This window comes from Habropoda laboriosa, unplaced genomic scaffold, assembly GCF_001263275.1.
Source record: "Habropoda laboriosa isolate 0110345459 unplaced genomic scaffold, ASM126327v1 scaffold9, whole genome shotgun sequence".
Lineage (NCBI taxonomy): Eukaryota > Metazoa > Arthropoda > Insecta > Hymenoptera > Apidae > Habropoda > Habropoda laboriosa.
In genome coordinates this window covers 3,343,589-3,352,834 of record NW_017100191.1, presented here as the reverse complement: position 1 = coordinate 3,352,834, position 9,246 = coordinate 3,343,589, and positions in this window count along the sequence as shown.

The window sequence follows — 9,246 nt, the reverse complement described above, 5'->3', positions numbered from 1 at the left end:
CAGCGCGACGTCGACCTTTTCTCTTTCATCTATTTTCGTACGTACGAGTTTTCTATTGTTTGGTCATTCTGACATTGCATTCGCTCTCGAATGCGTCCTAATTGTCTTTCTTCTAAACCCGCCAAACCACTTTTGGCCCTCACAAATTACTCAGGTACACTTTTGGCGTTACTTTGCTCGTTGATCCTCGAAATCCATAAATTCGCGAAGTCTGAATTCAAACGAGAAAGTACAAGCCCCGAAATTTCGTACCGCTCCGCGGTCAAATGACCAACGACGTTACGGGTGTCACCGAAGTTTTTGCCAGAGCTGCTTCCTGATTGCACGAATGTGATCTGTAGGGGAGAGGGAATTTTTCTGAGTCCTTAAGAAAAAGGAGGATTCGAAACCCGCAATCTTTACGTCCATATCGCCACTTTCTTCTATTTTCGTACGGGTTTCCTATTGTTCTTCTAAATCTCCTACAATGGAAACGTTTGAAGCAAAACACGTGGTTTCCGTTCCATTCAGATACGCTACTTGGAATTAAACGAAAAATGAATTTTCAAAGTCCAATCGTTACCACCCTCGTGCACGTATACTTGATATAAAGGGTGTCCCAATTGCTTCCGATCAAACTTTGTATATTTTGTGAGTGTAAGTAAAAAATAAAGTTATATAAACGTAGGTCTTTGAAGCTTCGTTAAAAAGTTGTAACAAAAATATTAGGTCATCCCATAAGTCCGTGCCGAAAGGGAAAAATATTTTAATGAAAATTCAAGGAAACTCTACAACGACGACATAATGGTCCTACCCAAACAAAATAGGAAAAATTGTGGAATGAGAAGGTGCTTACGTCTTTTTTTTTTTTTTTATCAAATTTAAAGGTTCCTTGGAAATATTGATCTAAACTCTAAAATTCGACACGAACTCATAGGATGACCTAAAACGAATGGAATGGCAACGAACATGCAGTTACTATGATACAAGCCAAGTATGGCACTGGTAAAAGTTACACTCAACACCTTCAACGACTTCAGATCATAAACGCAGCACGCATAAACAGACTACACAGATGTACATATCTCTGATCTTATTCCCATTTTGTATGATAATAACCGCACACCCGTTACAGTTCCCCTCGTATGTCATATTATTCCTATAACTTTTTAATAAAGCTTCAAACGACCCATGTTTATACAACATTTATCTCTTACCTATACCCATAGAACACACTGACGAAGTTCGGTCGGAAAAAACTGGGACACCCGGTATGCACGGAAGCGAGCGAAAGTTGAAGGAAGAAAAATCTGTATGGCGACAAGGAAACGAAAACGGTACCGAGTGTACGTAAGATATTACACGAGACACGGTAACAATGGTATCGTCCACAGCGAGAGAACGTATCGTTGTTCGTATATCAACGGTAGCCTGTAATCGATAATTTCAGCCGGTCCACGGTAAATCAGAATTCCGCGTAAGACCGGCTTTCCACGGTAAAAAAAAAAAAAAGAATACTGCGATACACAGAGAGCGTCTATCCGGCTTGTACGGATGTAGCCCGTGAAACTACCCTTGCACAGACTTTATTCCACGTTCAATTCATCCGGCGCGACGGAGAAATAATTAAAGTCTCGTTCACCCTCCCCCGGAACTCTGTCAATATTTACGAGAACCGGAATTATTCAGAAGTGGGAATTACTTCTAATAACTTGTTGATCTTCTGCAATTTTACCAGGGTAACGAATCAAACGATATTCAACAGAGGGAAAAATTTCGAATCACCGTTGCTCGCTATCAGGAAGCTGATACCAGAGAAACGAATAATTACGATCTACCGCTAAGAGGCTGTTTGCTTTAATGCATACGATAATACATTGTTAATTCGAGAAATTACGTATGCGCGTAAATCGCGTGGAGCATAGATATTTGCTAGTTTGCCGTGCAAAATCGGGAAATACAGAGGGAAGGTGAAATGGAAGGACCCATCGACAATTGTGCGATAAAGAATGCTAATTGCCCTCGCGTGGGTGCACTCTGGCAACCTCTTCAATTTTCTTTCGAGCCTTGGTTGCCCTTTAGAGGCAGCTCTTCTTGAAGACGCAACGCGACGGCACGTTTCACCAAAAAGGCCACGTACCTCTTCGGGTCCTTTTTTTTGTCTGCAAGCCAGCGACGAAAAGCGCGACAAATGCAAGAAAGAAAAGTACGTGACCCGCGATGGAAATGTCCACATTTATATTTCCTCCTCTCGAGGTTTTCGGGCTTCTACTTTCTGCGCTGACACTAATTTGCCCGTTCCTCGTGTCCTCTTGCCTCTCTCGAGCTCGCCGTAAAACTCTTCCCTGCCTGCCCGTTCAAAGAAACTACGTGTTTTACATCCTGTCCCCGGCTACCTTCGACCAAACAGACGTTCGATGAAATTTGAATGTTCTCGATGGAAAAAGTGTTCTCTGATGATAAATAGAAGACGGTCTTCGTTCGAATTTGCGCGACAATAAAATTCTGGCCAAGTGAGAAAATCCATTCCGCGAAAATCTGCTCCGGGAAAACGACGGAGGTGATTAAACGAAACATGTACCAAACGACAGAAATAAGGTTCAAGATGGTACACCACACCGAGGCGTCTAAACATAGTTTCGGAATATTTTTCCTAAGTAACTACCGAAATGAAAAGTTTCCATTTTTTCAGGGAATATGAATGTAACTTACAGCTTTTCTCTCGAATTTCGAAAAAGTCAAAATATTACAAAATCGAGGAGTTATTCGCTAATTGCGAAACTTTCTCTGCTAGAATTGCCGGCAGGAATTGAAACGTCTGAAAGAAACAATTCTTTTTGATTTATATGTAAAATTCTATTATCCACAATATAGCTTACGATTTCTAAAAAATTGCTATTACTAGTGAAATGGTGGCAGTTTCAAGAGGAAAAACCTTTTTTCATTAAATAAAATCAAATTTAAACGTTTATAAAAAATTAATTTATCGAAATATCGAAAAATTCACAGGCTACATTTTGCAGGTAATACATTTTGGTTTATAGATCAGGAAAAAAAATTTATTTCAAACCTTCCAATATTTGCCGGCAAAGGCAGCCTACTGTGGTTGTATAACACGTGATAATAAGTTCAATAGCAATATATTTTATAACAATAATTTCATAATAACTATAAACACACGTGAAAAGGAATAATGATAATCTGATCAACGGTCTCTTATTATATCTCGCAATAAATTCTCACGCACTCTCTGATATCAATAACAACGCGGTTCTACTGTTTTACTCCCTGTTTCTCTGTATGATCCGCTCGTTTTCCAAATCTCGAGACGATTCGACAAACACACTACATTCACGCCATCACTCACAACATATTATTAAACCAATTCCACACCTACAATCGATGTTCTAGCGGAAACGGTTTCGCAATAACTCCTCAATTTTGTAACACTTATACTTTCTTCAAATTCGTAATTATAGCTGAAAGTTACATACACATCCTCTGAAAAATTTAAACTTCTAAAAATTCCCAAACTTCCACCTATTCTTAGAAACCTCAGGGTGGTGCAGCCCCTAAAAAATTCTCAAAGATAATTCAAAGAGAATTCCACCAGAATTCAATGAGTATTCAAAGAGATGTCAAATTTGAAAGTCAAGTATTCAAAAAATTAAAAGAGAATTCGAAGAGAACGACTTGAACGACATTTTCTCGCGAAAAATTCCGCGAGAGGACGAAAAGGGAAACGTCGTCGTCGCGTTATAACGAGGTGAATCTCTAAACAAACGGTAGAAAATTAGCGATCGGGATGGCTGCGTAAAGATATAAAATTAACCAGCACAATGGCGGGGCTTCTATAGTCTCGGAAGTCTATACGCGTTGTTAAAGGAGACATTGATATACACGAGCCATCCTTGAAACTTATTTCTAACTTAGGGGAAGTTTATTTAAATGAATGGGCGAGCATCGTCGCGGGACAGCAAAACGTACAGATAAGGCAGAGCTGGTCTCTTCTTCCCTCGTTCACCTCTATTTATACCCGCAACCACCAACCGGTTGCTTTCATCGCAAGCATGCAACTGTATCCAGCATAGCTGCAAGTTAAAGCACCGTCTAATTAAGTGGCGAAATTACGAGCTCGTACGCGAACTTGAGAAATTAACTGGACGCGCGCGGGGGTCCTGTTCCAGTCCCGCGTTTCTGTGAAACGCGCGAAACTGAAAACAACAAACCTTGCATATACCTACGTAACATACAGAACCGGCAATTGATCCTCGCATCGTTATGGAAAAGATTCGTTTCTCATCAACCGAAAGAGATTTCAATGAACTATTAATCTCACTCCTCGATAAGTATATTATCGATACGCTCGTTTCGATATCGCAATGTCGTTATAAAACATTTGAATTGCGCTCGCTCGTCGTTCAAAAAGAGAGAGAGAGAGAGAGAGAGAGAGAGAGAGAGAGAGAGAGAGAGAGAGAAAGAGAGAGAGAGGGAGACGTGGACATAAACACAAAAACAACACAGCCAGCGCGTTAATACATCCGCGGAAATAAATATTCATACAGGCGCGAGTTTACACGAATTAATCGAATCTCGGGTGAAACGCGTAACGCAATTCTCAGTTTTATTTCGCGTCTGTTTCGTTATCGATTCGAACCGTGCGTCCGTCCGCCCATGCCATTCTGATTATCAATTCGTTAATCCGCAATTATCCGTACACAGCTGCCACTTCCAAAGATGAATTACGAATTACGCGACGTTTGTCGATAGGCAGAAATAGTAGGCGGAGAGAGATGACGAAGGAAGGAAAAGTATAATTCTAGGACACCTGACGAGAGAGATTCCTTGAACCCACGAGTCGAAAAATATTAAATTAGAACTATTTTCTCTGTGCGAAAAATTTTCAAAAAATTATTTGTTGCCGTATACACCTTTAAGTTTGACACTCTAAAATCACTATTGATATATGTGAAAAATACTATGCATACGAAAAAGAAGAAAAAGAGCTCTGTGATAGAAAATGTTTACGCAAGAGCAGATATTGCAAATCACTATTGTAGGAACCGACGACGGAAAAATATTGAGGGGCCCAAACGGGAATCGAACCTAGGACCTTCGGCTTACCAAAACCGAGGCTTTGCGCGCTACGCCAACCACTCCCACTCTATTCTCCCTTCGAGGTTTCCTATTTGGGTATGGAGGCCCAAATACTACATTATTATAACTCTAATATAACATATTTAAGAAAAAAATATGAAACACATACAGGGTGTTCCGTTTAACTGGAAACAATGGAATATGCCATAGCCCAAGAAATATAATGATAATGTCATGCCACAAGAAAATACATTTTAAGCATTGGATTATAGAATTATGCTTTATAATTTTTTTTTTTCAATTGAAAATAATGTCTAGCGAGCTATGACGTTCAAAATTTTTAGTTGACAACATTTATTTTATTTTAATTATTCTAAACATTTGAGGCACTCCAGTCACTGATGACCACCATGGCCATATCGAGGAAACAATCTAATGTTAATACTTATTGAGTGATTAATTTAATTTCATAATATATCGCTTTAGCGAGCCACCGTTTGGTTGCCAATTGTTTATCACATAGAGTCGGCCTACATCCACGTAAAAAAAAAAAAATGTAGGGTAATTGAAAGAATCAAAAGAAAAATCGCGAATTCGTATCTTTTTCGATTCTAGAATATAAGAAAATTTGAATAAAATACGCGACGAGAATTGGGGAGAAGCATAAGTTAAACGCGTAAAAATATTCAATAATAAACGAACTAGGGATGAAGCTATTATTTCAATACGCGATGCACTGACTCTAGTATTTACTAAAATTCAAAAATTCTCGTATAAATTCCGAAAATAGATTATTAATTACGGTAAACTACTGAGACGGTTTAATTTAGGGTGGGCATAGTGCACTCGTTCCAAATCAGCTCACAATATACAATAATAAATCAACTAACTACTTAACATGCAATTCATGCAAATTCGTTGGATGGTAAATTATTAGTAAACAAAATTCAATATCAGAGAAAATATATGAAAAATTTCAAATTAATTTCAATTGCTGGAAGAAAAGTAACGAAAAGGCAACCTCTCAAAGTCATTTCAATATCCTATTCGACAAGTCTGAAGAACAACGATGACTAAAATTCAAATGTTTATTTCCCTAAACCTTCAAAATAATTTCGAAATATTTTATTCGAAGCGGAGTATTCCAAGTCAGTATCGATAATTGAAGAAATTATTTGATTGTATTTAAAAGAACCGAAAGGAGAATATTTAAAGTCTGATATTAAATGTCTAGCAAGTACCAGTAATTGGTAAAATGATTTATATTTGTTTTAAAAGGAAAATTTCTAATAGGTATTAGTTAAAATGAATTGTTATTCAGTCTATTGTATTGAAATTCTAATTGATTCTAATGTATACAAGTGTTACAAGAAGGCTGAGTGTGTACAGGGTGGACATAGGCTAGCTAGTAGCCCCCGACCACTCTATGAACTTTAACGTCTATACTCGAAAGTGTATCGTCAACACTAACACGTTACCCAGATTATCCAAAAATTGAAGAAGTTACTTTTAAAATTGAACATTCTACGGTGTTTCGAGAGATTTGATAATCATAGTCGAACCTTAAACGAACGTTCAAACGAAGAAAATTTTCCAAAAATCATTTCGTACGTTATTAATCGATAAAACAAAAATTCATTGTTGAAAAATAAATATTTCCTGAAAATCTTCATCTTCCATACAAGATTCAAGATTTTCCCTAATTAAGAGTAATTTCAAAAGATTATCTGTATAAGCTATTATTTCAATACGCGATGCACTGACTCTAGTATTTACTAAAATTCAAAAATTCTCGTATAAATTCCGAAAATAGATTATTAATTACGGTAAACTACTGAGACGGTTTAATTAAGGGTGGGCATGGTGCTGCTTTAGTTTGAAATGATTTATAAACACATAATTAACAGAGGAAAAACCGTGAAACGGCAAAACGTCTACATTCTAATTGTTATAACATGTAAACAGAACTTTAAATTTAGTGTAAACAGAAAAAATATATAATACAATTTATTTCACGGTATTGCAACAAATAAACGTTGAATCAATATTTAATTCGTATAAAAACAATTATTTAACGTAATAATTTTACCTTCACTATGGCTATTTTAAATTTACGACCAAGGGTCAACCTGATTTCTAATCCTTACGAACTTTAAATTCAGTCTAAACTGAGAAAATATATAATACAATTTATTTCACGGTATTGCAACAAATAAACGTTGAATCAATATTTAATTCGTATAAAAACAATTATTTAACGTAATAATTTTACCTTCACTATGGCTATTTTTAATCTACGACCACAGGTCAACCTGATTTCTAATCCTTACGAACTTTAAATTCAGTCTAAACTGAGAAAATATATAATACAATTTATTTCATGGTATTGCAACAAACAAACGTTGAATAGATTCTTAATTCGTATAGAAACATTTATTTAAAATAATAATTTCACCTTCACTATGGCTATTTTAAATTTACGACCAAGGGTCAACCTGATTTTTAATCCTCCGAACTTGATTTCACAACGAGAAAGTAATAAGATCGTTGAAACGTACTTATTTGTCAAAGAAACTTGCAAAAATGTATAAATAATAATATGTAATGTTTTAACAAATTTTTGGAAGTATAAATTAATAATAAAATTGTGAAAATTAATAAATTATACGTTATTATAACATTAATAGAATTATGACTAAACCGAAGTTCGAAGTCGAGTATTTAAAGTCTGATATTACGTGCCTAGCGAGTGCCGGTAATTGTTAAAATTTGTTTAATAATTAGTAATAGAAATTCTAATTGATTCTAATGTATACAAGTGTTACAAGAAGGCTGAGTGTGTACAGGGTGGACCTAGGCTAGCTAGTAGCCCCCGACCACTCTATTCACATCTCAGAACCTTCAGGTCAAAATACGCCGCGAAGTGTCTATGGCCCAGTATAAAGGGTGAATAAATTCGCGGGACATCAGCGGGTCCTTATATACCTGCGGTACCCTCTCCCCAAAGTCATTAGCAAAATCGTCGGTTAGGTCAGGCGGGAATCGACTATTTTTCGCGGGAAACCGATTACTTTTCGCGGGAAATTTCTGTTCTTCTATTATGATGTTGTAACACGGTATAATTATTAATTTTCACAATTTTATTATTAATTTATTACTTGCAACAATCTATTATAACGCTACATAGAATCATTTATACGTTTCTATAAATCAGGTTGACCTGTGGTCGTAGATTAAAAATAGCCATAGTACAGCTTAATTTATCGTGTTAAATAATTCTTTTTACACGAATCAAAAATGTATTCAACGTTTGTTTGTTATAATATCGTGAAATGAATTATTTGTGCAGTTCTGTGCATTTTCTGTGCAGTTCAACCTAATTTACTTAAATTTACGTTGCGAGACAGTAAACTTACTGACTCTTGTAGAGAATTTACTGTACTTTGTCCAGTTTGGTGGAGAATATCGTTTAAATGCAATGGAAGTTTACCTGTGTTTTTCTGAATTTCAAAAATTCAGGCAGAATTGTAATTTATCAATTTTCACAATTTTGTTATAAATTTATACTTCCGACAATTTGTTATAACATTGCATATAACAATTTATACGTTCTCACTATACAAACTCGATTTCTTCGAGAGAGATAAATCATTTCGATAAGTACTAGTTGTACTTTGTCCAGTTTGGTGGAGAAAACGTATAATATAATTTATTTCACGATATTATAACAAACAAACGTTGAATACATTTTTCATTCGTGTAAGAAGAATTATTTAACACGATAAATTTAGCTGTACTATGGTTATTTTTAATCTACAACCACAGGACAACCTGATTTTTAGTCCCTACGAAATTAATTTAACCACGAGTAAGTAACGAGAACGCTAAAACCTATGTGTCCATTGAAGAATATTGTAAAAACGTATAAATTCTTATATGCAATATTATAACAAATTGTCGGAAGTATAAATTTATAACAAAATTGTGAAAATTGATAAATTATACCGTGTTACGATATCGGAAATCTCCCGCGAAAATCTCCCGCGAAAATCTCCCGCGAAAATCTCCCGCGAAAATCTCCCGCGAAAATCTCCCGCGAAAATCTCCCGCGAAAATTTCCCGCCTGACCTAACCGACGATTTTGCTAATGACTTTGGGGAGAGGGTACCG